The 27,952-nt window shown below is 33.2% G+C and overlaps 1 protein-coding gene across 2 annotated transcripts in view; it reads right to left on the bottom strand.

Annotated features, from left to right (window-relative positions):
• Positions 1–27,952, bottom strand: part of NAV3 (neuron navigator 3) — an 872,565-nt gene that overhangs the window by 536,678 nt on the left and 307,935 nt on the right. The gene's annotated exons all lie outside the window — the stretch shown is intronic.

The raw sequence follows: 27,952 nt of genomic DNA, 5'->3' as shown, positions 1-27,952 counted from the left end.
AATAGTAACTAACATAGACAAAGCCTAAAGTAGACATAGTCATACTTAAGATGCTTTTGGTCACAAGTAAAATAACACAAATTCAAACTACATTTTTTTAAAGTTTCGGAGTTAAAAGATAATGAAATACTTAAAGACTCTCAAAGGATAATGAGATACTTAAAGAATCATAAATGTTCTAGATAAACCAAAGCCAGAAAGCCTTCAGGAACTGGGCACACTCTCTTTATCTCTTTTCTCTTTCCTCTCTGTCCTTCTGTCTCCTTCTGATCTCTCTGGGACTATATTTCTCTACTTCTTAGGGCACCATATGGTATAAGATGGCTGAGATAATGCTCCTGAGATTTTACAGATCTATTAATTCTAACTACATAAAGAGACTGACAGGAATAAAATATATTTTTAAAATCCTGAAAAAGGAGTAAGCAGAAAAAGCACCCTACGTACAGTTCAGCTGGTCATTAGAAATTTGAAGCTATGCCAACAAATTGAACAGGCAAGCACCAGCTAGCATTCCACAGAAAGTTGAGTCAATTCCTGTAAAGAAAGTAGGAAATTCCTATGATCCTTTCAGGCACTATAAAGATATGATAGACGGATGACCTTGAGTCATGAATAAAAGGTAAACAATGCTTAATACATTCTATTTTTTTTTTTTTTTTTTGAGACAGAGTTTCACTCTTGTTACTCAGGCTGGAGTGCAATGGCACGATCTCGGCTCACTGCAACCTCCGCCTCCTGGGATCAAGCAATTCTCCTGCTTCAGCCTCCCGAGTAGCTGGGATTACAGGCACGCCCCACCATGCCCAGCTAAGTTTTTGTATTTTTAGTAGAGACGGGGTTTCACCATGTTGACCAGGATGGTCTCGATCTCTTCACCTCGTGATCCACCCGCCTCGGCCTCCCAAAGTGCTGGGATTACAGGCGTGAGCCACCATGCCCGGCCACATTCTGTTTTTTGAATCAGATGCCTGCAATGTCTAAGATTTCCATAGAACAATAATTTCCATTAAAATATGTTAAAGTTAATATTAAAAGTTTAAGTGCTTAATCTTCAGTTATTAAAAAAAAAGTCCATTAATCTATTCCTCTGGTGATGCTGAATAGGTGAAATATTCTCTCCAATCCTTTCTCAAATAAGATGGGTTATATAATTTTAAAATATAACATTACTATATTATACCTATTGCTTCGTCCTAATTTACCACTTCCATTTGTTCATGTGCTTCATCTGGCTTTACTTATTGGAATTTGTGTGTACTTTATTTATTTATAAATCTATATTAAATATTAATATCTTAAAATAGAAGCTAAATTGTCAAACTCCAACAGCAAATGAGTGCTAATGAGGCATAATATCAGAGCCTGGACAACATGGTGAAACACCATCTCTACAGAAAATGTAAAAATTAGCCAGGTGTGGTGGTGCATGCCTGTAGTGCCAGCTACTTGCTACTTGGGAAGTTGAAGTGGAAGGATCACCTGAGCCTGGGAGGTCAAGGCTCCAGTGAGCCATGATTGTACCACTGCACTTCAAGGGCAACAAAGTGAGACCCTACTCAAAAAAAAAAAAAAGAGTATTATTTGAAAATATCTTCATTTGGTGTTAGCTGAACTTTAGCTATATGTTTCAAAGAACACTTGGGTAGGATTCAGAATGTGTAATTAAGGGGCAAGAAATCCAAATGTCATTTAGATTTGTCTATGCTGTCAGCCCACTGAATATCACAAACTTCTTTTTAGTTAAGATGTCCCAAATCACCAGACCTAAAGATAGCCCAATGCCAGTGTTGTATGAAGAAAACCTAATAAAGCTGTTTGTCATTTTTACATTTATACGGAAACATTGACTTTATGGCTCTGTAAGACAGTAAAATGACACAACATTTTATGATGTTATTAATAGCATTTTAAGACCCCTTTGAAAATATGATTCCTCTCATAACCTGGGATATTAATTTGAAAGTTAAAATTAGGAATTAAGAATATAGGGAGTTAATATTTTTAACAAAAACATACAGAGCCACAAAGGAAATAGCACTCAAACATAAAAAAAATAAAAATTAAAAAAAAAAACCATACGCAGTGTATTAAGAATCTGAAGGTTAATCAAATTCTTGTTATTTTGGCTTAAAAATAGTTGAATCTAAACATCAATTATCACTTTAAAAAGCACGAGTTCATGGTGTGCTGATCACAACATAGTAAAAGAAAAATAGACATGCAATAGAACTTCTTATAATTATTATAGGATTTCATAGTTTGTAAAATGAAGTGTTTTCTTTTTTTCTTTTTTTTTTTTTTGAGACGGAGTTTTGCTCTTGTTACCCAGGCTGGAGTGCAATGGCGCAATCTCGGCTCATCGCTACCTCCGCCTCCTGTGTTCAGGCAATTCTCCTGCCTCAGCCTCCCGAGTAGCTGGGATTACAGGCGCGCACCACCACGCCCAGCTATTTTTTTTTTGTACTTTTAGTAGAGACGGGGTTTCACCATGTTGACCAGGATGGTCTCGATCCCTTCACCTCGTGATCCACCAGCCTCGGCCTCTCAAAGTGCTGGGATTACAGGCTTGAGCCACCGTGCCTGGCCCAAAATGAAGTGTTTTCTATATAAAATGCTTCCCACAAGAGAAGGATATCTAACTTCCTCCTCACCTATTTCTTTTTTAATTGGGTAAATCTTAGGAAAGGTTGACATCAAACACCATATAAAAGTTCAGGAATAGATACTTGCTTTCAAATAAATTTAACGCCATGTGATTCAGATTACTTGGATGAGCATTCAAAAACTTATTGCATCATTCATATTTATCAAAATAAATGTGTCTGATAGCTCAAGAAAATTTTTGCTTTAAGATGGACTTAGGAAATTGAAAATGTGAGCTAAACATTGGGTATAATGTTAAAAAAAAATCTTAGCCATTACTACTAGTGTTTATTAATGTTTCTCCTTTCAGTGAATAAGAAATTACTATTATAGTTATTAAGCTCTGATGAATTGTTCATATAAGACCTTGACTATGAGTCTTTTGCAATGTAATCTGATCATAAAAGAGGAAATTTCAAATATAATATATGTATGAATGGTAAAACCAAATTCATTGTTAATGGAGTTTTGAGAGGAATATTCAACAATAAAAAAAGTGATGAGTAAAAAACCTGATTATTTCCACAAGTTTATATCCCTGGTTTAATGTTTAGGTGTGAACATTTTTAACAAGTAAAAATGTATATAGCAAAATGTACTTGATTACTTCTAAATACGAACAGACATACAAGTAATAACTACTAATTTCTACAACACTATGAGTTGCAAATGTACAAATGAGTATCAAGAAAAAAGTGGAGAAAAATAACAAAAAGAACAAAAGGCAAACATCTCCTTTGGAAGCCCTTAGTTGTTATTTTCTTCATTTCTTGCTATCCTTCAAAACAGTCATTGAGTTTTAAAATCATTTTTTACACTGACTAAAATTAGTAGCTCCTTTCCCACAAATTTTTTCCTTTTTTAATTTCTTTTTTATTTCAATAGGTTTTCCAGAAGCAGATTCTTTAGTCATAATTTCTGAATTTTGGTGCACCTGTCTCTACCCAATGTGTAGTCTTTCATCCCTCACCCCACTTCTATCCTTCCCCTTGAATCCTCAAAGTCCAATGTATTATTCTTATGCTTTTGTGTCCTCATAACTCAGCTCCCACTAATGAGTAAGAACATAATGATGTTTGGGTTTCAATTCCTGAGTTACTTCATTTAGAATAATAGTCTCCAATTCCATCCAGGTTGCTGCAAATGCCATTATTTCATTCTTCTTTCTGTATGACTGAGTAGTATTCTATGGATACTACTCAGTATTCCATGGGACACTACTCAGCTGTAAATATATATGTATACATACATCACATTTTCTTTATCCACTTGATTGATGGGCATTTGCAATTGCAAACTGTTCTGCTGTCAACATGCATGTGCAAGTATCTTTTTCATATAGTGACTTATTTTCCTCTGGGTAGGTACTTAGTAGTGGGATTGTTGGACCAAATGGTAGATGTATTTTTAGTTATTTAAGAAATTTCCAAACAGTTTTCCACAGTGGCTTTACTAGTTTACATTTTCACCAACAGTGTAAAAGTGTTCTCTTTTTACCACATCCATGCACACATCTTTTATTTATTTTATTTTTTGGTTATAGCCATTCTTGTAGGCCACATTGTGATTTGATTTGCATTTCCCTGATCATTAGTGATGCTGAGCATTTTTTCATGTGCTTGTTGACTATTTATATATCTTCTTTTACGAATTGTCTATTCAAGTCCTTAACCCATTTTTTTTATGGGACTGCTTGTTTTTTCCTTGCTGATTTGTTTAAGTTTTTGGTAGCTTCTGGATATTGGTCCTTTGTAGAATGTATAGATTGTGAAGATTTGTTCCTACTCTGTGGGTTGTCTGTTAATTCTACTGATTATTTCTTTTGCTGTGCAGAAGTGTTTCAGTTTAATTAAGTTCTATCTACTTATCTTTTCAGCTGTCAGAGGAGGTAAAGAGAGGCCACTAGGTTGGGGTGGGGATGGGCATGTCTGAGCTCAGACTCTCCCTGGGTGAGGCTTGTTGTGACTGCTGTGCGGGTGGGGTTGTGATTCCCAAGCCAATGGAGTTATTTTCCCAGTGGGATTATGGCTGCCTCTGCTGAGTCATACAGCTTACCAGGGAAGTGGGGGAAAGCCAGCAGTCACAGGCCTCACCCCACTTCCATACAGCAGGCAGTCATAAAGGCTGGTCTCACTCCCACCATGTGCCACCAACAGCACAGTCTATTTCCAGGTAGCCAGTGACCAGGTCTGTGAACTTACCCCAGACCACCTGACTCAGAGTTTTCTGGCATCTTAGGGAGCTTGCAGTAGTGTTCCAGTTCCTTCCCAAGGTCTGTGGATTCTCTTGGCTTTCCTGGTATGTTCCTGTGGTAGTTCTTGGAGCAAAATTCACAATCTGAATCTCCACATGCTGCTCTGTGTGTCTGAGCAAGGGGGCTGTAAGCTAGTCAGGCCTCCTAATCTCCATCTTAATCCCCACAACATCATCTCCCACAAAAATTTTTGTATTCAAACTTTACATTCTGCACAATTAGGAATGTACAACTAGAAATGTATTCTTAGGATTTGGACATGGGACTGATAAATCTAAAACAGTATACACACACTGTTCATTTTGGTTCATACAATTTACTACAAATGCTTCATTTATAAGATATCCTTATTTTAAGGTGGCCATTACATTTTTTGACTTATATATGAAATTAAATATGAAACATCCATAAAATAAATCTACTTCCAAAAGAAAGCCATTGTTACTCAACATGATAAGCAGCAGATAGAAAATGTTCAATAGAAGTATGATGAATCAAATCAACCTTACAAGAATATCTTTGAAACAAATTTTATCCTCCGATCTGATTTGAATATCAAAGCAAATTTCTAGATTAAATAAAATGCTAATCTGGATAGCATAAACCTCAGAAAAGCACAATACATCCCTTTAAATAAGAGGATTTAATTCCTAATTCAATGTAATACCTTGAGCAGAATATTTAGACTTACTTAGCACAAGCCAATTGCTTTACAATCTTTTAATTTATTCTCAGAATGCATTTAATTAAATCTGCCGTTTTCTTGTGGAGTATTCTTTTTTTTTCTAATAGATAAAATTTGTAACATTTGGCTTTTTATTTAACAGACATTAGTTTAATACTGTCTCTCTTCATATAATTCAAGTAATCTGATTTTTATTCGTAGTCTAGCCATTAGAAATTCATTCATTCATTCATTCATTCATTCATTCTGTTAGTGTTTGTTGCATGTCTACTATGTTCAAGGTATTTGGTTTAAAAAGGAGAAGTTATTGAAATACAAGTTATTGAAACCAAGATCTACTGTTTGGCCAATAATTAGAAGAGATATTGTTAATGAGTGACTTGAAAGACTCAATAGAGAGATCCCTGACTAGATAAAAAACTGTAAACATGTTGCTATTGGAAGCACCTAGCATGTTTACATGAATACACCTGAAAGAGTTGAAGATGGAATTTTATAAAAACAGAAGAGATTAAAAAATATTTACATGTAAATAATGATTAACAGATAATAAACTAAAGTCATAATTACATAGGTTTATCATTTTTGCAATCTGTCAAATAAAAAGAGTTTAACCTAAGCGCTAATTTTGAGTAAATGAATTAAAGTGAAAACGGTAAAGATTTTGAGATGTCATATGATGTGTAATTCAATTTAATACCTTGAGCAGAATATGTAAACTTACTTAGCACAAAACAATTGCTTTACAATCTTTGAATTTATTCTCAGAATGCATTAAATTAAATATAATTTGAAAAATTATCCTAATTTAAAAAATTATCAAAATAACATTTCTTTTGTGATACCGGGCAAACTATATTAGCTTCAAGTGCAATGGTTAGAATCAGAGATTATAAAGTCAGAGAGATTGACAGGGATCCCAGTGTGTCCTCTTTGAGTAATTACTGACTGAGCCTCAGTTGCATCAATGGTAAATAGGAATTAGAAAATGAGAATGAATGAAATGATGCTTTAAGCCTGGTATAAAGTAGATGTTTAATAATTTATATTTATAGCTCAAAGACAGCACACCAGATTTTAAAGATATGAGATTTCCTCAGTCTTTATCTTCCCAAAATATGGGAATGTTTTACAAATAAGAGACTTTCTCACAACTTTGTAACAAAAAAAGAATAAATATTATCATGTTCATATATAAATATTTTTCAAAAGCATAGCTTTTTAAGAAGAATTAATTTTCATACTTAATATGAAAAATTAATATAAAATAAAACCATAGGCCCACATTGATTTAGTCCATTGTACTGAACATGTGAAAGAGAAATGGCAGTAAGATTTCTATGATGCTGACTAAATATAATTATTGGAGTTTTGTTCATTTTCTTTGGTTTACACAGAAGTATTAAAATTGGGTTTCCTAAAAAAGTGGGTTTAATAATATTCCAGTCAAACTATAAATACAATTTTGCATATGCACCAACATGCTTTTTTCAGATGAAAAGTTCCAAGGGTTTATAAACTACAAAAGGTGAAATACCCCCACTCCAAAAGTGTTGACATAAATTAAACTCTTTAGTGAAGGACAATAAAGTAGTACAAATTTGTTTACACAACTGTCATCAATATTTATTTTTAGCCAGATGAGGTGGTGTGCACCTGTAGTCCCCGCTATTTGGGAGGCTGAGGCAGGAATAGCCACTGCAATTCCAGCCTGGGCAACATAGCAAGACCTTGTCTCTTAGAAAATAAACAAACAAAAAAATAAATAAATAAGTAAAATAATCTCTGTTTGCTGTACAAAGATAATGTGTCCTCACAGAAGAATCCATTATATGCAGATTAAGATTTTAGGGTGTTTTCTACTTTTTTGTTTGTTTTTAATCTGAACAAGTATAAATAAATTGAAGGGCAGGTTTTCTCTTTTTTTCATGTTTTAATCTGAGCAAATATAAATAAATCGAAGGGCAGTTAAGATATTACATCTTAACTGACACGTTTGAAAAAAGATTTATTAACTATTACAGCACTTAACTTTTGAAGTTCAACCAAATTTATGACTTAGGAGTTATAATAGAACTGTAAGTGTAAACCTTATTATCTGTGACTTTAGCAGAGTACTATTAAAATAATATATTTTCCCTAGAACATATTTGTCATTATTAATGATACTGTCAAATTATCTACTACTTTAATATAATTACAAGTGTACATTAAAAGTGTCAAAAAGAAAAAGTATTTAAATCTTCAAGCATTTTGAGGCAGCACTGAATACCAATCTATTAAATATTTAGCCAACTCTTCCAGGAAATAAAATAAATAATATATTAAACAGTACATTATTCTTTATTGAATATCACAATTATTTGGTGCAGGACTAGAAAACTGTTCTGAAATATAAATATCCATTTTCATGGATATTTAAGGGAATTATTTTGTTTTTATTGTATTGCTAAAATAATTTAGATCCAAACATCTCCATTACATATTAATATTATTAGCTATTTCATGTAGGATTTCAACATTGGCACATGCGAAAACTTACATAATTTCATAATTTTTTATTTTGGTTAATGTCATGTTTATCATCATGTTTATGTTCATCAAACTGTACCAAGCTAAATGACTAACATATAGAAATACTTTATGCGATATCAACTATAACGAAGACTACACCAGGACTTTTCAATCAAGTTTAATAATAATGGCCAAAATATATTGATTGGTTACTATAGACCAGGCACTATTGTTCAAAACAATATATACACATATATATCTACATATATCTATATACATAGATATATAGACACATATATTGGCTCACTCATGCACACTTAAAAGAAATACTGCTTTATATGTAGTATAATCTTCACTCAGCTGAAAAAGTTAGCTTTGCAGATTGGATCTTTTTGTTTGTATGTCTGTTTTGTAGAATACTTTTTCTTTTTGTGTCCTTAGTTTCCAACTGCTGCACTCAGTTTCAGAATTAACAAATTGAAAACTCCATCAACCTGTTTTTGACTTGAAAAGTGAGGGATGTTTTCATACACCTCACACAGTAATCAGAATATGATGTGTGTTTATCATTATATCATTTATTGCTGTGGAAAAAACAGATGTTTGTGTTTTATGTAGTTAAAAATCTTTATTCAAAAATTATTTAAGAAAAAAATATTCTCCTAGTTAAATGTGAGAGACCTAAAATGACTCTGTTTAAGACAAAACTTAATTAAAAAGATTTGTGCCTAACGTATTCTTAAAGACTGTAATTTAAAACATTTAAGTGAAAATTAAATTGATGTATTATTGTTGTAAATTGCAAATTATACAATAAACATAATAAAGCATAAGCATCTTTCTTTAATGAAATCAAAGCTTGGCAGGAAGGAATGCATCCTTAATGCACTTAGCATTGATCACAAATTCACTTAAATATTCATCCTCTGGCGAAAAAAGGAAAAGGCGAATTTTATCATCAATGTGATCAAATTGGATAAAACAAATCTATTAATATTTAATTGTCAATTTGTTTTCTGTTTTTCTTTTTCTGCACATTGTCTAAGTAGCCTAGGAATGGTATTTAAAGCATGAAACATTTACAATTTCAGTCCTCAGGAAATGTAAATATATAATCATCAAACCTATGTGTAAAGTCTGATTTTCATAAACTGAAATGCATATTAATCATTGTTAGAAAAAGCATAATACAAATTTATGCAAAAATACATTCTCTCATCCAAAAAGCATTTATTAAACAAGTACTAGACACAAGTATCTGTTCCCCAGTAGCATACAGTCTGTTTCTCGGAGATTTTCAGAATTAAACTTTTTTATTTTTAAGACCTAAGGGCTTCACAAAATTACTACTACTAAATAGAGCAAGTTTACAAGATCAATATAAAAAAATCAATTTTATTTGTATATACTTTGAACAATCTGAAAATGTAATTAAGAAACAACTTATAATTTAAAAGGATAAAATATTTCAGAATTGATTTAACAGAAGTATAAGACCCATAAACTAAAAATTATAAAGCACTGCTGAGAGAAAGTAAGGATCTAAAATAAGGTGAGACATGCCATTTTCATGGATTGGAAGACTCAATATCGTTAAGATGTCATTCTCCCGGGTTCATCTACAAGTGCAACAGAGTCTCTGTCAAAATCCCAGCAAACGTTATTGTGAAAATCAGCAAGCTAATTCTAAATTTTATATGGAATGACAAATAACTTGAAATAGTTAAAAATAATTTTGAAAAAGAAAGTCAAAGTTGGAGGATTTTAAAATTTAATATAACAGTAATCAAGACACTGTGCTGTTTTTATAAAGACAGACACATGTATGGAAATGTACAATAAAATACAAAATTTAGAACTATACTCACATTATATCAACTTTTCTGTAAAGATGTAAGGCAACTCAATGAGAACAAGAATGCCTTTTCAGTAAATAATATTGGGATGATTAGATATTTGTATGAAAAAAGGACTTAGAATGTAGTCTCACACCATGTACTTCAAAAAAGAACTTCAAAATGGATATTTCTAAAGGTACATGCTAAGATTATAAATGAGAAGAAATAGGAGAAAATGTTGGGGTCATGGCAAAGATTTCTTAGATACTATACCAAAGGCATGATCCATTAAAGAAACAAATGGTTAAACTGAGCTTCAGAAAAATTAAAAAAGGTATGTCTCCAAAAAACACCATTAAGAAAGTGAGACAAGCCAGAGTGAGAGAAAACATTGGCAACTCATATTTAATAAAGGTTTTCTATCTATAATATATCAATAACTCTTTCAACTCAATTCAAAATGGCAAAATATCTAAGCAGATATCTTACTGAAGATAATATAGAAATGGCTAGTACAAAAACATTTTCAACATCATTAGTCATAATGAAATGTAAATTAATAGCAAAATTAAGATACCAATACACACACTAGAATGACTGAAATAAAGAGGCTGACAAACCAAGTTGTTGAGGGTACACAAAATTAGAACTCTTAGACGTGGCTGGTGGGAATGTAAAATGGTATGTCCACATTGAAAAACTGTTTTCCAGTTGTTCAAAAAGTTAAATATAAACTTAGCATACTAGCCAACAATCTCTCTCCAAAAGAATTAAAATATATATTTTACACACATTTAAAGAATTAAAGATGGGTATTTATGGCAGCACTATTCATAATAGCTTTAAACTTGAAACATTTCAAATGGCCATCAACTGATGAATGGATAAGCAAAACGGTATATCCAGACAATGGGATATTATTCATCAATAAAAAGAAATGAACTACTGCTTCATGCAATAACATGGATGAGTTTTTATAATATTACACTCAGTGTAACAAGTCATGCAAAAAACTGTGAATTGTATTATTTTATTTTACAATATTTATAGAAAAGGAAATACTATAGAGACAAAAACTTGCTCCATGGTTGGTTGGGATGGAAACAGGCACAGAGGAACTTTTGGTGAAATTGGATACATTCTAACATTAGACTGAAGTAATGGTATACATATATACAGACTTATACACAAACATATTGTATATATGCATGTATATGTTTCCTCAAAATTATCAAATCATAAACTTATAATGATGAATTTTGTCATTTATAAACTATAATTTAATAAAACTATTTAAAATAAAATGGATACATTTAGAAAATTTGTGTAGAAATACTTGGGTATAAAAATGAAGAAGTATGTCTAATCCATTGGAAGACACAAAATTGGTTCATAAAAGTGAATCTCTCTGCTTTGTTTGATAAATTCCCAGCTCCAATAATTTAGTTTTTGATACTATAATACTTGACTTAAATTCTAAGATAAAACAAATTTGATTCAAAATAGGAAAATGGGAATAAGATCTGCTTGGTAAAATTTTTCTGTTCCATTTAACAAACCATATCTTTAAACTGATGGTGGCAGTACTTCAGTTAAACTTTGCTCCACCTACTATAAGTAATTTCTGACACATTAATTTTATATATTTAATTACCATAAAATAAGATGATTATCTCATATTCTTTACTTCAGGGGATATCTGCATGCTTCTTCCTGGTTGAGAAAACCAGACTTTTTTCCACTATCTGTCCCACATATGTACATATATACATGTGCTCAAACATAAAAACAAATACATATATATGTGTATAGAACTGTAATGCATTTGTGTATATTATGTGTGTTTATACATAAGAATATGTTTCCATTGATGTATAAATATAAAGACAGAGATTTATTTTGTATTCATCCAAAAGTGCTGCACTATACATTGGCAATACCACCTTCTGAAAGCTCCTCCCAGCAACAGTCCATGTCAAGAAGGAACTCAAGAAAATGATCCAATACTTTGTTTTGCACATATCAATAGTGTTATACGGCTATACAAATGTGTTCTGTAAAATTTTTCCAACATAGGATAATATCAAGAAATTCCTTAATTTTCAGTTAATTTAAATTTAATTATCAAATCCAATTAGAATGACGAACTTCCCTTTCTCAAATGAAAAAGAATGATTAAAATATATGGATAATTTTAAGTCAGTTTTGAGACAGCCTCTGCTTTTCAAATACATGTTTGCTCATACAATCAAGATATTATTCTATCATTTTCTTTAGTGTCCTGCTGAATATTTATGTATTCCTTCAGTCAGTCAACAAATACCAATTAGCACCTGTCAGCATCAGGCACTCTGCTAAGTACCAGTGATAGAAAGGGAAACAGGGACAGGTTCTGCCCTTGAGCAGCCAAAGTGGGTGCTTACATAAGTTTACCTGAGCATTTTGCCAGTTTAGAACATAAGATTCTCGAGATTCATCACAGAAGCAGCTTTTGCTATGTTGCATTCTATAACCCTTCTTGAAAATCAGCAATATTAAGGGCTCTGACCTTATAAAGAAATCTGCTTTATCTTTTGTATTCTAGTTTCTTACATTTATTTGACTAGGTAATTTTTTTCAACCACATAATCCTATTAACATCCATTGAACACACTTTGAAAAATACTAAAAACTTTGTAAATTCCCTGCATCAAATTGACAACTCTTTTATAATAAAAACCCAGACATATCTAGCACTGCTCTCACTTCGCAGACACATGCTCATTACAGTTTTTATAGACTGATCAATACTGATGGATTGATAATGGGCTCTATTATTTTTCCATCCAGTACTAAAGGATGGAAGTTACCTTGAACAATCTATAATTTTAAAAATCATTATTTTATTAAAGATGGATCTATTGACTTTTTATTATCCCTTAGGCCTATCCTTTGTCCTTTTCCAAAATCAAGGAATATGATACATTTGTCTCAGGTGTTTAGTTAAGTCTTTAATGGCAATGCACCTGGACATATGAATTTGGGTATCTTTTGATAGACATATGATCTTTTTCTTGTTATTCCAGGCCTATATCTTTTTAGCATTCTAGTTTGGCTTTCAATTGTTCCCATCAGTTGTTTACACCTGTATTGCTTTGAAAAGAGAGAATATTCAACATTGTAAAAAGTGAAAGAGTAAAATTAAAATGTTCCTTTAAAATGACAGCTATTAGGTAATAGGGAGACAGAAATAGTACAATAAAGAGAAAGGTGAACTTGAGGGACTAGACTCTACGGACTTTGGAACAACATGGCATAGTGTTTTAGAATGAATCTATATTGAGAGTGTCTCGCTACCAGCTTAACCAACTCCTATCAGTGTGACCTTGGGTGGGGTATTTAAACCTCTTATAACCACAATTTCTCATCTATAAAATGGAGGTAATAATGATATTAGGTATTTTCTATTTGTTAATTACTGCTCTGAGTACTTCTAGTTTCACTGCGGTTAGCAACCTATGAAATGGGTAGTAGTAGCATTGCAATTCACAGAATTGTTGGTCCAACAATCCCACTACTAGGTGTCTAATCAGAGGAAAATAAGTCACTATGTGAAAAAAATACTTGTACATGCATGTTAACAGCAGCACAACTGCAGTTGCAAAAATGTCAAACCAACGCAAATGCCCATTAATCAATGAGTGAATAAAGAAAACATGATATATACAGATATATACCTGTAGACACAAATACACATACACATTCACATATGCACCAGGAATATTACTCAGCCCACAAAAGAATGAAATAATGGCATTTGCAGCAGCCTGGATGGAATTGGAGAGTATTATTCTAAGTGAAGTAACACAGGAATGGAAAACCAAACATCATTATGTTCTCACTCATAAGTGGGAGGTAAGCTATGAGAACACAAAAGCCTAAGAATGATACATGGACTTTGAAGACTCAGGGAAAAGGGAGGGAGGGTGGTGAGGGACAAATGACTACACCTTGCGTCCAGTGTACACTGCTCAGGTGAAAGGTGCACCAGAATCTCAGAAATCACAACTAAAGAACTTGCTCCATAAAAACCTATTGAAATAAAAAATAAATTAAAAAAAAAGAAAAAATGTAGAACTTTGAGATTTGTGGCCTAAAGACACTCAGGTGTTCAATGTTTACTGAGTGCACTCATAAAGGGGTAAACAAATCTGGTCATTGAACCACATCCTCACAGAGTCTACAGGTTTGGTTCTATCTACAGAGTAAGTGATCTCTGGGAAATATCAAAACTAATATGTTAAATGATCCTAGCTGTACAATGAAGATAATTTTAATATGTACCTCATGAAATTCTTGGAAGGATCTAGACTATTGTCTGGAATTTTCAAAGGATGTACAAATAACAGTTTGTTTTAGAAGTGTCCTTCCTTTCACTGTATACTGGTTATAATTCTTTTTGGACTGATGTATTTTTAATTATTTAAACTGTTTTTGCTAGGAGTGTAAAAGGGCCCTTGTATTTTCCTGCTGTCCAAGATGCAGTAAAGTTTGATCAGAGGAACAAATCTCTAGAATCAGACAAATATGGGCTCAAAATTCCCCTATTGCCCTTACTTGATTGGTCAACTTGGGTATAATATTTAAACTCTCTCGGCTATATTTTCAACATCTGTAAAGTAAGAATTGTGTTTCTGGTCTTTAAGAGAAAGTATAAAGACAAAATTAAGTAACATATATGCTATCTGTGAAAATTATTCAAGATTGTAAAAAGCAAAGGAGTAGAATCAAAATGTTCCTTTAAAATGATGGCTATTAGGTACTAGGGAGACAGAAGTAGTCCAATAATGAGAAAGGTGACTTTGAGGGACTAGACTCTATGGACATTGGAGCAACATGGCATAGTGTTTTAGAATGAATCTATACTGAGAGTGTCTGACTGCCAGCTTAACCAATCCCCATCATTATGACCTTGGGCAGGGTTTTTGAATCTCTCAGAATCACAATTTCTCATCTGTAAAATGGAGGTAATAATGACATTGAGTGCTTGCTAATTGTTAAATACTGTTCTGAGTACTTCTAGTTTCACTGCTGTTAGCAACCTGTGAAATAGGTAGCAGTAGTATTAAAATCTTATGGGTAAGGACACTAGAGAGATGTTAAATCCCAAAAAGCAGTCGAAAGCTACTATTTTTTTCATTTTTCTACTTTCTTCTGGTCATCACACCCTGACTACTAATTTGAAACTTCATCTTTTCCCACTAGTGTTCTTCCTTTCCCTATACACAGTTTGAGAAGTGACCAAATACAAGCTGACCAGATTTTCTCCAAAATTAGATTCCCAAGCTCAAGACACCAGTTGTTGCTACACACAGCCCAGCACCTCTGACTCTTTCTTTTCTACAGCCTGGATCTTCAGCTGTTCTTCTATTACATGAGTTACCAATTTAATTACATGAGCTAGTAAATGTAATTTTTCCATGAATGGTCACATTTTACTCGGTTGTATACAACTGACGTAGACTAGATAATCATAGCCACTAGATTGGCTAAATTTCCTGTTCTAGCCCATGAGACATTAAAATATGGAAAGAGCATTGGCTTTCTAATGAAGCAGTCTCACAAACATGGGTTCAGGAAGTTAAGGGCAAAGATAAGCACTCTACCAATAATGTACAAGGTTTAAGAGGTTTTGTTTTGTTTTGTCTTAAAGTATTTCAAAATCCCTGGAGCTATCAAATAATCTATTCCAATCATCATTCATATAAGCAGTAAGAGCTGTTGAAGAAAAAAAGGCATGGGAAAATATGTGGGGAGTAACAAGCTAAATCACCAACAAAATGGATAAAACAGAAGAATGGATCAGTCAGAATAAGTCTGAAAGGATTAAGGGCTCACAGAGGAAAAGCATTTGAAATGTTACTTCAATCGTTTTAAAGTCAGTATAAATATGATAGGACGTTCTCTTGGGTTTTAAAGGCCAAAATTTTTAAGAAATTGATAAAGTAATGTTTACCAAATAAGTAATTATGCCAGCAGCTAGGTTGAAAAGCAGATTTTTTTTTAATAATTAACTTGAGTCAAAGGGAATGTATAGTCACAGTCATTTTTCATGATGATATATCAGCAATGTGTGATACAGTTGTTCTTTGATGAGTTTAAAATGCTGACCAGTTTTAGTAACTGAGTCATCGTATGGATTAATTTATCTAGATTTAAAAATAGTTGTTATATTTATGAAAAATGGCACTTTTATCCTCCATGCTCAATCAGATCAATGTCTTCAAAGCAGAGAACTGTGAAGCTGCTCCTATCGTTATCAGGATCTTCATTTTTATTATTAAGTCTATCACTGAACTAATAATAGACTATTAACAAGATTTTCTTCATGATCTTCATAAGTCTGTTATTAAATAATGCCATAAAAAAAGGATATTTATGTGATTAACTAATGTTTACATATAACTGGCATCAGGCTCCAAGAACATTTTCAGGTTTATAACCTCTATGAAACAAAAATCTTTTTACAAAAGTGAATTATAATATATACCATTTTTAAATTTGATAAACCACCCTAAATAACTAAATAGTTATAGAAATAGTATAATGATTCATAATACATGTAAAACGTTCTTTTCTCCATCAGAGTTTTACATTTAAACTTTTTAAAATTCTGCAGTGGGTTAATTAAACGTATTTAGTATCAAGGCTCCCAGCTGTACCTCCTTGAAACTCAGCATCAAATGAAACTACCTTATGACAGAAGTGGCAACTAAGGATTGTTCTCAGATTGTTTGTTAGTCTCTCCAACTGCTTATCAAGGTTCGGCTTAAATACCGATCTTCAGGGAAGACTTTCTTGATCCACCTTCTCCTCCACAGTAGAGAGTTAACTTCCCCTACTGCACCTCTCAAAACATCTCATACTTCTCTTTAAAGATATGAAAGCAAGAAATTAAACTCTGTTTAATTTTAAACCAAAAACAAGAAATTAAACTCTGTGTGTGATTATCTGGGTAAGGAAGATTTTTATTACAAGTTTCATGGGGATCCAACTGACAGCTTCATGGCCACAACTGAAAAAGCTAATACAAAGCCCGGCGCTTGGGAGGCACTTAGGAGACAAAAATCTAAAAGAGGAAGGAGCAATAGAAGGTATGACATGGGTCAAATCTAGAGAAAGCAAACTTAGAAGACAAAAAGAAGACAGGGAGAAAGGACCGTAGGGCCATACCACTGAAAAGAAACAGCATAGCTCACTATATGTGAACAAAAAGATTGCTGTTTCAGCTTTTCTGGCTAAACGATTCATGAAGGAACCCTAACCAAAATAAAATAGTAACTCAAGGTCTTCTTGGTAAATAAAATAAAACTATTGCAAAGGAAAAACAAAAATAGAGATTGTCACTTTTTAAAAAGCTATTAAATCATTTACTTTCAAAGACGTCAAAATCCTTGGCTCTAAAAAATATAGCAGAAAGGAAGTGATAAAGGCAAAATGATCTTATATCTGTCATAGTACAGAAGATTAACTGCTCAAATTTAGTCTATTATTACAAAGTCATTTTTAAATAAGATTAAAATATGAAGGTCACAATAATATATAGTTACAGTAAACATGAATTTCATTCTTTTATTTTAAAAATCAAATTTAAAGTCTATCCTTCTATTTCTGATTTACTCTTCTTATTAGCATGTTGAGTTGTACTTTGTGCATCATAGATAATCCAAGAACTCAGCTGTATAATTAGATGCAAACAGCATGATGTGCTAATTTATGCCTTTTAATTAAACAAGATAAATTAAGACTTGAAATACCAATGGAACCAATGGAATAAAAAAATAACATAGCATATGATGTATTACTACACACAGTTTACATTTAACCAATTATCTCTCTTACTACTAAAAATCTACACAGAAATAGAAATATGCAAATACTATCAGACTGTGAACAGTTGCAGGTCAAATGACTTATCCATGTATTACTCAGTAACTTATCCTCAATGCTTAGTGGTATGTCTACCATACAGTAGATGCTCAAGAAATATTCATTGGTTGAATAAGTGAATGAATATTTCATTTCTAATCTGGGTCCATCTGTGAACAGTGGTCTCTCTATAAAGCTGTTAGCTTTAACAAAGTCCAAGAATATAGTTTACATTTAAACTATATTATAATATTTTATTTAGGAAATTCAAAATAGACTACTGGAAAAACCCAGCTACTATGAATAATCTAAGATTACAGCAGACCCCCTGAGCCTGATTCTATCTGGACCACCTTCCTGGTACTTCCAGACTCATTGTACGACTTGCTAAAAGAATGAATGATGTCAGAAACAATATGTGTTACAACAAAGCATTTCTAATCAGCTACAAAAGAAATCCCATATTTACCTAATAGGCACCCTGACCAATGAAATCTTCTGGCAAAAGTAGAAAATTCAGGATGCTAGAATCACATAAATTACCACTAAAGACAATCTTAAAAGGCCTCATCAGGTCTACTCTTTCACATGAGACAAAAGTGAGAAAGTTATTGAAAACAAATAAAATATTGTCACCAACATTTTTACAATGGCAGATATGAGGGGCCCCACTGGTTTCCTTCACAACTGAGCAATATGGAGTTCAGGAGATCTCTTCCACTGAGTGTTGTGCTCATAAGCAGGAAGAAGAAATACTTGAACAATCAGTTTGGCCCTGATTCAACTGGTACCATTTAATAATCAGTCAGAAATTTATTCTGAGACTCTGTAATTTGAGAGATATAAATACTGTTATTAAACTACTTGTGTGTAATGTTCGCTACCTTTGATATTTTTGACTTAAAACACCAGACATGACTTAAAGTCTCCAACCAAGAGCCCAATTAATTAAGAAAAATTAGAGGTGTCTGTGTGTGTGTATGTGCTTCTGAAAAGATAATAAAGATCAGGTCTCTAACTACAGCTGAATTATAGCACAATTCAGGATCAGACTCTATTTGATAATAAATTCCAGCAGCTTCTTGGCTTTTATACTCCCCTAAAGAAATTTATTTGAAACCAGGCCTTTACTTTTACTGGACAAAGTTGAAATACTCAATTTTATTTTGCATGACTTTCCAAATAGGCATGATTTTTCAAATAGACCAAAAGCTGTTTGGCCATTGATAGAGAGTCCAACATCAGGGAAAAATCAGAACCTGTTTTCTTTTCTTTGTTATGTCATTATTTTTGAACAGTTGCCAGGTTCTTCCTTGGTCTGAAGGGCCCAAAATGTAATATTATTGCATTTTCCCATCTGTTTTAGGAGAAGTTGAGACATACACTGCAAATTAAAGTACAGAAAATCAGATTTTTATTTTATAAGTTATAGGAATGATAAATCTGTGCTTTAAAATCAAGTAATTTCCTGAGTAGAAGGCTTTATTTTTCTGAAGTAATAAAGTGTAACATAGGAATAGTATCAATAGGAAAAAAATGGTGCATCTATAATAAATCATTCCATACCTTAGAGAGAGTTGATATAGCATAACAACAATACTAAATATAAAACATTAATAAATCACTTTATTTTATAAAAAGTAGAATATGATCAAAAACAGCACTAAAGAGTGACTTGATTTTGTTCACATGTCTTTTCAACTATTTCCAGAATGATACAAGGAGGGCAAAATGACATAATATTGCAAGTCCTAATCTCAATTTCTGAGATTAAAAAAAAATTCACCTAGTTTGGGAAAAAAACAAAAACAAAAAAAGCATGCTACAAATGTGCAGCTGATTATAGCACAGAGCAGTTTCAGAAGATGAATTACTTGAAATGAATGGGATTGTAGCTGATGCAGAAACAAGATAAAATGTAATTTGGTGTACCAGCTAAGGCGTTTAAAGCCTTTCTCTTTTTTCTTTTTTTAATTGTACTTTAGGTTCTGGGGTACATGTGCCAATCATGCAGGATTGTTGCATAGGTACATACATGGCAATGTGGTTTGCTGCCTTCATCCCCCATCTCCTCTATCTTGTATTTCTCCCCTCATTAACCCTCCCCACCCTCCCCTCCCCCCACTGTTCCTCCCCAAACACCCCCCACTGACTGCAGTTTGTGATGCTCCCCTCCCTGTGTCCATAGATTCTAATTGTTCAACACCCACCTATGAGTGATATCATGCAGTGCTTGGTTTTCTGTTCTTGTGTCAGTTTGCGAAGAATGATGGTTTCTAGATTCATCCATGTCCCTACAAAGGATACAAACTCATTGTTTTCTATGGCTGCATAGTATTCCATAGTGTATATGTGCCACATTTTCTTTATCCAGTCTATCGTTGATGGACATTTGAGTTGGTTCCAGGTCTTTCCTGTTGTAAACAGTGCTGCAATGAACACATGTGTGCATGTGTCCTTATAATAGAACAATTTATAATCCTTTGGGTATATACCCAGTAATGGGATTGCTGGATCAAATGGACTTTCTATTTCTAGGTCCTTGAGGAATCGCCACACTGTCTTCCACAATGGTTGAACTAATTTACACTCCCACCAACAGCGTAAAAGTGTTCCTGTTTCTCCACATCCTCTCCAGCATCTGTTGTCTCCAGATATTTTAATGATCATCATTCTAACTGGTATGAGATGATATCTCAATGTAGTTTTGATTTGCATTTCTCTAATGACCAGTGATGATGAGCATTTTTTCATATAATTCTTGGCCTCATCCATGTCTTCTTTTGTAAAGTCTCTGTTCATACCCTTCACCCACTTTTGAATGGGTTTGTTTTCTTCTTGTAAATTTTAGTTCTTTGTAGATTCTGGATATTAGCCTTTGCCAGATGGGTAGATTGCAAAAACTTTTTCCCATTCTGTTGGTTGCTGGTTTGCTCTAATGATTGTTTCCTTTGCTGTACAGAAGTTCTGGAGTTTAATTGGATCCCATTTGTCTATTCTGGCTTTTGTTGCCATTGTTTTTGGTGTTTTAGCCATGAAGTCCTTGTCTATACCTATGTCTTGAATGGTTTTGCCTAGGTTTTCTTTGGGGGTTTTTATGGTGTTAGGTCTTATGTTTAGATCTTTAATCCATCTGGAGTTAATTTTAGTGTAAGTTGTCAGGAAGGGGTCCAGTTTCTGCTTTCTGTACCTTGCTAGCCAGTTTTCCCAACACCATTTATTAAACAGGGACTCCTTTTCCCATTGCTTGTTTTTGTCCAGTTTGTCAAAGATCAGATAGTTGTAGATGTGTGACGTTGCTTCCAAGGCCTGTGTTCTGTTCCATTGGTTTATATCTCTGTTTTGGTACCAGTACCATGCTGTTTTGATTACTGTAGCCTTGTAGTATAGTTTGAAATCAGGTAGCGTGATGCCTCCAGCTTTGTTCTTTTTGCTTAGGGTTGTCTTAGGTATGTGGGCTCTCTTTTGGTTCCATATAAAGTTTAAAGTGTTTTTTTTAGTTCTGTGAAGAAGGTCAATGGTAGCTTGATGGGGATAGCATTGAATCTATAAATTACTTTAGGCAGTATGGCCATTTCACAATATTGATTTTTCCTAACCATGAGCATGGAATGTTTTTCATCTGTTTGTGTCCTCTCTTATTTCCTTGAGTAATGGTTTGTAGTTCTCCTTGAAGAAAGCTTTTACATCCTTTGTTAGTTGTATTCCTAGGTATTTTATTCTCTTTGTAGCAATTGTAAATGGGAGTTTGCTTATGATTTGGCTCTCTGTTTGTCTGCTGTTGGCATATAGGAATGCTTGTGATTTCTGCACATTGATTTTGTATCATGAGACTTTGCTGAAGTTGCTTATCAGTTTCAGATTTTTGGCTGAGACAATGGGGTCTTTTAAATATACAATCATGTCATCTGCAAACAGAGAAAATCTGGCTTCCTCTTTTCCTAATTCAATACTCTTTATTTATTTTTCTTGCCTGATTACTCTGGCTAGAACTTCCAATACTATATTGAATAGGAGTGGTGAGAGAGGGCAGCCTTGTCTTGTGCCAGATTTCAAAGGGAATGCTTCCAGTTTTTGCCCTTTCAGTATGATATTGGCTGTGGGTTTGTCATAAATAGCTTTTATTATTTGGTGATATGAACCATCAATACCTGGTTTATTGAGGGTTTTTAGGATAAAGGGCTGTTGAATTTTGTCTCAGGCCTTCTCTGCATCTAAGGAGTTGCTCTTCTTTTACCAAAAAATGTTATTCCTCTATCTTTTTCTAACTGTAAAAAAATTATATGCTTAGTTTTTAACTATTTTCCCTGCATAAATATGTCATAACTTATTTGTCCATTCTCTTATTAATGGCACTTAAATTGTTTCCTAAGTCTTGCCGCTACTGTCATATTTTTGTACACATGGACAAATTTCTCTAAGGTACACATGCATGTGTGTATGTATATATATAGATAGATATGTTCACACATATACCATGTATATATGTGTGTATGTGCATGTATATATGTTTTAAGCCATATGAAACTGCCTTTTTATAGGTTAAAAAACAAAATTATAAAAGTCAAGCATCACCAAGCTCAGACGGTTCAACCTAGTACTTAGAAGTGGAATTGATGAATCACTTCAGTATTACTGGATTTTCCCAAATTAATCTCCAAAATGATTTTGCTATTTATATGCACATTTTAAATTACTTTTCATTGTATTTATTTAAGGTATACAAGATAATCTTTTCATATACATAGTGAAATAAATGATTGCTGCAGCTGAGCAGGCTTCAAAGTGACCCTCTTACCCTGCACACCCCTACCCTAACATCTTGCATTCCTCCCAGACTGATATCTGGCCAACCAAACCCTTGGTGTTCTTCCACCACTGAGAGTACTGTCAGATATAAGGAGTGAGTCTACCTGAATTTGGACCTTTCTACTTTTTGATGAGGCCTAGACTTTGCTCAAGCTGTTCTTTCCAATCCTCCCTTTATAGAACAGAGGTATCAGTTTCTGTCTACCTGCAGAACATTTGGATTTAAGGGCAAAAAAAAAGAAGACTGTCTTCTCCAACTCTGCTTCAGGACAGGAGGTTTGGGTCACAGTCACACAAAGGGCTCAACAAAGAACTTCTGCTTTTCCTGCCTCTGTCTCACAGTGTGAAGGCTGGGTTACAGTGCTGGCAGTAAAGCACCACAGGCTTCACCCCTTTTAACCTAAAATTATATGGCATGTTTTCAAAATTGCAGTTGTCTCCTATTGCTTTTAATTTGGACTTGTCTTTTAATTGACCAGTTATTTTTAGTTTCTAACAGAAAGATGCATGAGGGTGAGTTCTCTTGTCCTGAAATTAAGACATTTGCTCCTTCTGGCCCATTCAGATGCTCTAAGTGACTAGAGACTATACAGAAATGCCCAGATGTTTGTCCATGATGCTCATATCAAAACATCATGTTGTATATCTTAAATATAAAATAAATAAATATATATATATATGTCATATATGTGTATGTATATATATTTGGATATTAGTTTAATGAAATCCAGTAATCCTAAGGTTACCCCTCAATTCCACCCTAAAATGTTAGTCCAAGATGCCCACAAAGTATTACTTTGCCTGATACAGTGTCCTGATCTTGGTCACTTTTTGAAAAGGAAATTCTAAAATTTATGAGAAACTCTTATCCTCAAAACTGAGCTTTCCCTAAAGGTATAACACCCTCTTGGAAACACTAGCTGGATTTATGTTGAACATCTATGGAGCTCCCTTCTTGCAAATAACCTAGGTAAATGAAACATGACTTGAGATGACCACAAAATTCAATAACTAAGAATAAGGGTCTTTTGAAATTCCAAAATGAATATATTTGCACATACAAGTAGAAAAAGCTGGTTTTAGAACATAATGGGATGGGAGGACTACTTTCTGTTTGTCCTGGCTAATATCTGAAAATAAGAGGTTTGAAAGCGTTTTTTAGAGAATGCTCCATGAATTCCTCGAGAAAACCCTTAAATGTTCAAACTGCCTACTTGATGGAAAGGCCTTCTTCAGTCCCTTAGAGATGTAAAGATCACCCTCTTACCCACCCTGTCTTTGATGTATTAACATCCAGGGAATTAACTAAGCGGAATTCCAGCTGAGATATAATTTGAAACAGTGTTAAATTTCTTTGGACTTACCACAAAATTCCATTTCTCAATGGATACCTTTAGCTCAGAAGAAAAAAATCATAAGATACAAATTATTTGTTTTGAAATATTTGTGTGACTCTCAACCTTCTTAATCCTTTCTATCCCCATAGGCAGCTTTTATTTTCCTGTTTTACTGTCTTTTAATCTTCCATCTGGCCTCAGCTGGTCAGCTGAGAAGCTAAGATCCTAGAAAACATGGCCTGACAGATGTGAGTTTCTCCCAACTTGTAGTGAACAAAACTTTCTATTTTTAAGCTGTTCTGGGGAGGGGTCAAACTGTTCTGGGGAGGAGTCAGGCTATTCTGGAGAGGGGTCAAGCTATTCTGGGGAGTGGTCAAGGTCTCGGAAGGGCTGCAAATTTTTCTCCCTCTCTGGAGACCTTGGGTAAAGCCATAAAACACTTATTCATTTTGCATTATATATGTTTATTTGTGTTGGTTTTTAGTCATTTATTCAGATATGCCTTTGATTTAAAATTTTGTTTTATATTTACAATGTAATAGAAAACTTGCTATTGCTTTGTTTAGCCTACTCTTCTAACCTAAATAAATCTATATACTCAGAAATAAAGAACTCAGTTTATTAAAAGAAACATTTTAGAGACAAATGGGTTTAAACAATGATTACATTAGACCTCTAATAAACTAACATGCCCCATCTCAAAAATTCCTTCTTGGTGTAAATTTCAGAAAAGAAAAGCTAAGACACAGTAATGCCTGTTATTTGTCCAGCTAAAACCTGATTAAAATATATGTTAAGAGCTTTATAGTTAAAAGTCGACTTAATTAAAAGCTGACATTTAGGCTGTATATGTACACATATGTTTCGGAGGCCTCTGTTCTATGGAAGCTTCTTAGTCTATGGAATTCCTTTCTTTTTAAGCCCCTGATAATTCTGTGCACTCCTCCTGTTTATTTCTCCTCTTAACATAATTTTTGCTAAGAATAATGTGAAACTGCATTGGTTTTTCTGAAGACAAAATCTCAAACAGGCTTCTCCAAGATTTGTTTCAGTTACTTCTATCTGTCCCTCCTTCCTCTTGCCACCTTAGATACCACATGAGGGAACCTAAGGGAATCTTCTAACATTCCTGGGACCTCTAAGGAAAACAGAAAAGGTGCCACAGAGTTTCCTCTTTTGTGGGGGGGAACCTCTGTTTGACCTCATAGAGCTCCAAGAATTATGGGTGGACAGGTGCCTCTCAGGTCTACAGCTCTACTTTTTGTTTTTTAATTTTTTTTATTTTGGACAACTTTTTATTTGTTAGACCAATTTAAATATGAAAATTCAAGATTATGTTTTACCCTTCATTCTGTCTTTGATGATCATTCTTTCTTTGTAGACACAAGCTTCTGAGCTATATTATTTTTCTTCTCTCAGACGAACTTTTTGAAAACATTTCTGCAAGGCAGGTCTACTGGCAAAAAAAAAAAAGACATAGAAGACAAAAACAAAAATCCTAAGAGAAGACATGTGCAGGGGGAGGAGGAGTGTAGAGAAAATCACCTTACTTATTGGGAAACAAAGAACAACATCTGAAATCTCCTCAGAAACTATTTAAAGCAAGAATTGAATGAAATAAAATATTTTAAAGAGATGAAAAAGACCACCAGCCTATAATTCTGTCCCTTGAGAAATTATCCTTCAAAAGTAAAGAAGTAAAGACCTTCTCAAACAAGCAAAATGTGAAGGTATTTGTTGTCAGTAAAGCTCTACTTTCTTTTACATTGAACCCTTGATCTCTTTGGCTTTTAGATTAATATATGCCCACATGTGTATAGGTTATCGCTATATGTATGCATATGTCTATACATGTGTTTATATATTGTCTACATAGTACCAAACAAACATAAAGATAAATGAGTGCTCGTAATTTAATAAGCTCAAATATCTTTCAAGTTCATGTGACTTGAATAAATCTTTTGGCAAATAAGACTAGTTTATATTGTTGATTTAATAAAAACAATTATGTCTCAGAGTTATTGGCAGAATATGTGTGTATTTAACTTTAAGGTTCTTGGTTTTATGGTACTTGCCTAACATACAGTAACATAAAAATGATTAATAGAAAATGCAACTTGACACAATGTCTAGGTTTGTCTAATGCCCCATAAAATCTTTCAAATGTAATTATTAAGAATGCATAAATTAAATAAATGTAAATAAAAATTTATACATTAACTTTTAATAATTATTCTATTTTATGTCTACTTAACAAGTTTCTCAAATCTTTTTTGGCAAATATGGTTTCACAAATCTTTTTGGTAACTATATTATTAGAATTTTGCTAAGCTAAATTAAATGAATGATATTTGATATCATTCATTTCCAAATAAGAAATGATGCTAAGAAAGTAATTACTAAACATGAGTTTAAGTTTATATACTTTAGGCTTCTTATTTCAGAGAAACAAGATATTTAGATCTGTTAGTAAATATGTCCTGCTCCACATTGAAAAATTGTTCCATTAGAAAGCTTTTATTTCTAAAATTTATAAAATATGTATTTATAAACTCATAAGCATGTGACTAAGAGTTAAAAACTGCTTGCTTCTTAGGTTTTCTATATGAATTTAGGTTATTAAAAGTTACAATTCTAACTAATATATGACACTAAAGCTAGACATAGAAATATAACAATTCTGTATATAAAACATATGAGGAATTTAAGACATGCTTTATCAAGGAGGTTATACAATATGAGAATATGTTTTTGTTGAGAAAAAGAATGAATTTGTCTAGATTACAGGTTATTTGAAGATTGTTTCAGAACAAATGAAAGAAGAGAAAAAAGTGACATAAAACTTAATGGATATAGAAAGTTGGGAAAAGAAAGATAATGGGAAAAATTCTAAGGGGCTCTAAAAGATTTATGAAAATCATATTCTCTAGGGTCAAAGCTGATTGTGATTAGATGGATTTATTTACAAGGTTTTATTAAAATTAGCTTTAATATTCATAGTATACTATTATAGGAGTAAAATTTAGTTTTCCCTTTGAAGCAAGATTTTTATGAAGTATTAGTAAGAGATAACAAAAGTTTTTTCTTCACCTTTTTAGTAAACTACAAAAGAAAAACAATGATCAAATTTCTATGTCAACTGTGTCTTTAATCATTGCCATTTTACGTCTTGTCCTATTCCTTCTAGAGGAGTTCCTTGTAAATCACACAGCAGCCAAGGAACCCATCTCCAGGTCATGTAATTCGATCTATTTGTAACATATGGCTGTTTTTTCAGCATTCCCATTGCGCATACCACCCTCCGTCTTCCAGCCTGTGGTAATACACAAAACGGGTAATGAAAAATCAATTAACAAAGCTTACAGAAAGTTTTAACCTTCCCTGGCTGAGGTTTCTTCCACTAAAATTGCATAATTTACATTCTATCCCATTTGGGAAACATCTGCATTCTCACTTTAAAATAATAACAGGAAAGCCTATGTGCCTGATGGAAGGAGCCTACAGACCAACCCTCCTGAAAGGTAATATTCTTCATTATTGCCACGGCCATATCAAGCTGTTAATAAAAATAATAATAATTAAAGATGTTTTAAGCCCTGAGTTCTTGGGAGACAATGACATCAATGATCATGGCCTCCAAGCTGGAACGATGTTTATTGGAAACACCATCAAATAAAAGATTCCTTCCAACCTCAGAAGAAGGGACTATATCAGGTACTGTTGACCAATCTTTCTAACACTAAACTGGCAGTGTCTCTTAGAATATTTGGTCACTCCTTTATCTATACATAGCTCTGAAGAAATCCAACACTAAACTATTTCCCTCAAATTTTTCTCTAGGTCTGGCTGGCGACCTATTTAAAACTGAGATTCTATCTGGGGAATATCTGCCTGCCCATATTCTGACTAATAAGATACCACCATGCATTTCATTGGGCATATGCTTTTGCTTTGGTGGGGC

Source organism: Callithrix jacchus, chromosome 9, assembly GCF_049354715.1.
Source record: "Callithrix jacchus isolate 240 chromosome 9, calJac240_pri, whole genome shotgun sequence".
Taxonomy (NCBI): domain Eukaryota; kingdom Metazoa; phylum Chordata; class Mammalia; order Primates; family Cebidae; genus Callithrix; species Callithrix jacchus.
This window is presented reverse-complemented; position numbering and strand designations above follow the sequence as displayed.